Source organism: Pinus tabuliformis, chromosome 3_1 (genome assembly GCF_031772625.1).
Source record: "Pinus tabuliformis cultivar Carrire ecotype Pingquan chromosome 3_1, CPIR1, whole genome shotgun sequence".
Lineage (NCBI taxonomy): Eukaryota > Viridiplantae > Streptophyta > Pinopsida > Pinales > Pinaceae > Pinus > Pinus tabuliformis.
Window position 1 is genome coordinate 367618184 of NC_142301.1, and position 3179 is coordinate 367621362.

Sequence of the window (3179 nt, forward strand, 5' to 3'; positions counted from 1 at the left end):
CAGAGATTTCTCTACTTCAAAAATGCCCACTTCCAAGATCACTTTTAAAGAAATAATTTCAATCTCAATGTCATCATAAATAGAAGAAATGATTTAAAGATAATAATTATAATCTCTCTGGAAGGATCCCCAAATCCATTGGCAACCTCCAACAACTAGAAAAATTAAATCTTGTTATGAACTAGTTATCGGGTAGTATACATGTAACTATGGGGAAATGTGTGAAGTTACTACCACTAAACTATCTAATAACAGATTCACAGGGCGCATACCTCATAAAATTCATGAAATTGAGGATCTCCATTCATGTTGGTCCTCCCAAACTTGTTGTGAAGTTGAATTAATTTATTACATATTGTTAGAGGCAATAATTTATGATGCAAAGGAGATAGTTCCAAACTACACAACATTTAGATCAAATAACATATCACATCTCTCTTCATATGTGCGCTTCTTCCTTATGCTATCGACTCACAACATTTGCAATTGCTAGTTATGTTATTTTTCTATAATGTTATTTAGCTAGTTGGATGTGTATTGGTGAATTGGCAAATGTTAAACATCATGTATTAAGTTAATGATTAACTTATTTTCCTTATATCTTGTCACTAGATAAAATTTAAATGATATTCAATAAACATAATTAAAAAAATATAATAAACTCATCATTAACTTGGTAAATAATACATAATATTTACAATTCAATCATATTTACCATTCAAATAAGCCAACCATATTTGAACCAAAAATATCCCACCTAACCTATGAAAATTTTCTTAACAAAATCTAAAATCTCACATTATTAAAAAAATATAATAAACCCAACATTAACTTAGTAAATAATACTTAATATTTACTATTCAATGATATTTACCATTCAAATAAACCAACCATATTTGAACCAAAAATATCCCACCTAACCCGAAAAATTTCTTAACAAAATCTAAAATCGCATCTAAATCATTGCATTAAAGAAACAAAAATCGATACTGAAGGTAAATAAGCGAGTCATATTTGAACCAAAAATATCCCACTAAACGGATGAACCTTCTCTCCAAGCTTTTGAGCATAGGAATAGAATCTTAAATCAAACTAAATAATTTGTTTCTTTAGGTCCGATAGACCAAAGTTTGGTCACGTTAACCATCATCATCATCACAATTCAATAATATTTACCATTCAAATAAGCCAACCATATTTGAACCAAAAATATCCCACCTAACCCTGATTTTTTTTTAACAAAATCTAAAATTTCACAAAATTAAAAAAATATAATAAACCCACCATTAACTTAGTAGATAATACTTAGTATTTAGAATTCCGTAATATTTACTATTCAAATAAACCAACCATATTTGAACCAAAAATATCCCACATAATTGATAGAGAATTTTCTTAACAAAATCTAAAATCTCACATAATAAACCCATCATTAATTTAATAAATAATACTTAATATTTACAATTCAATAATATTTACCATTCAAATAAACCAACCATAAACCAACCATATTTGAAGCAAAAATATCCCACTTAACCGATGAAAATTTTCTTAAACAAAATCTAAAATCGCATCTAAATAATTGCAGTAAAGAAACAAATATCGATAGTGAAGGTTGTTGACCAACTTAATCTCGTTCAATGATGGAGAAGCTTCATGCATGCCCGACGTTTACATTTCTGTATTATTCTAGTCTGGGTGACTATTCAACACCGCAGTAGTGGCGAGCCGCGTGACTTACGTCGCCGTGCTACAGAATCCGGAAGCTGCAATTTATCGCACAAGTGTACGTTCGATAGTTGCGGTGAAAAGCCATTCGTTCTCATCGGACGGTGGAATTCTGTAATACGGAGAGCAAATACTTACGCGTAGGCCGACCAATGACAAAATAGTAATCAAACATTCAACAGAAAGGGAGAATGTTGCTCACGGGCATTATCACTTTCTAAAATTGGAACTCCACATTTTCATCACCACACATTTCTTCTCTCTTTTGCTGCATTGAGGGATTCCTGCTCCCTTTTCTCAGAGATGGCGATGAAGGGTTATTCGGCCGCAATGATTGCAGCGGTCACTATACTATTGTTTGTTTGCCTGCACATAACGGCGGTGCACGCAAAGGTGAAATTAGGGAAGGCGAAAATTAGCCACCTGCATTTCTATTTCCACGATTTACTGGTGGGCAAAAATGTTACGGCCGTGCAGGTGGCCTCGGCTCCCACCACCGACAATTATTTTACACAGTTCGGCATGGTAAGGGTTATGGACGACTGGTTAACCGAAGGGCCGGAGGGAACATCCAAAATGTTGGGCAGAGCGCAAGGTATTTATGTTTCTGCGAGCCAAGAAAAGTTCCAGCTGCTGATGGCAACGACGTTTGTTTTCGAGAGCGGAAAGTACAACGGCAGCACCTTGGCCATGGTGGGGAAGAATGCGGTGGTCGAACAAGTGAGAGAAATGCCGATCGTGGGAGGAAGCGGATTATTTCGGTTTGCTCGAGGCTACGCACTCGCGCACACCCATTCCATAGATCTCAAGACTGGCAACGCCGTCGTTGAATACAATGTAACCGTGCTCCATTACTAGCCCTTCTGTAGTCTTGTCTGTCTGAGCAGGGAATGAAAATTTCTTTCCATTTCAAGGTTTGCTGCAGTAAACGTTTTTTCATGTAACAATGGAAGAGCAACAGCTTTCCAATTTTCCAGATTTGCCTCTTTTGTTATCGCGAGATCTGCAAATTCATTCTCACTCCTGAGTTTCATAGGGAAATTCAAATATTTTGATAAACTGTAGTATTTTTACGGGACTATTTAATAACTTTGCATTTGTTTTTGTCGCTGGTACATAGAGCAGCATAGATATATGTATGTAAACATTACAAAGAATTTGGATGTACAGATTTTGTGGGCAGGAAAAATTATAGTTTTATATTAAGATATTTCTAAATGTTGTTTCTCTTAATTATGGTAAGTTTAAAATTAAAATCAATTTATATTGTTTTTTATCACCCTATAATTATAATTATGTGAAATTTTGGTTTTTTTTTTTTTTTTTTTTTTAAATATTTTTAACAATATCAATCACATATATAAAATGAATATTTGATTGTGATTGTTTTATGATGATAAATCATATATTAAAATTGAATTGATATAGTTTATATATTAAAATTGATATGG

At 33.4% G+C, this 3179-nt stretch overlaps 1 pseudogene; it reads left to right on the forward strand.

Annotated features, from left to right (window-relative positions):
* Window positions 1-1966: 1966 nt before the first annotated feature.
* LOC149187227 (dirigent protein 21 pseudogene) lies at window positions 1967-2777 on the forward strand (annotated as a pseudogene).
* Window positions 2778-3179: the final 402 nt, after the last annotated feature.